The following is a 227-nucleotide window of genomic DNA, read 5'->3' on the forward strand; positions in this document are numbered from 1 at the left end:
CAGCAACACATATCCGTTGAACCATCACATCATACCTTAAGCAGCTAGACAATGAAACAGGTATTCATGTTGTTCCAGTGAGATCAGACTGTTGAAACGATCATTGGAAAACTATCATTCTCTTACACTAGATATCTTATGGAAAGCGCGATGGGAAGAGGGGTGTGTTTTAAATATGACAACCTTGCGAAGGAGCCTTTTGCAATGTAAACTACGCTGCAGGATTA

This window comes from Limulus polyphemus, unplaced genomic scaffold (genome assembly GCF_000517525.1).
Source record: "Limulus polyphemus unplaced genomic scaffold, Limulus_polyphemus-2.1.2 Scaffold3491, whole genome shotgun sequence".
NCBI lineage: Eukaryota > Metazoa > Arthropoda > Merostomata > Xiphosura > Limulidae > Limulus > Limulus polyphemus.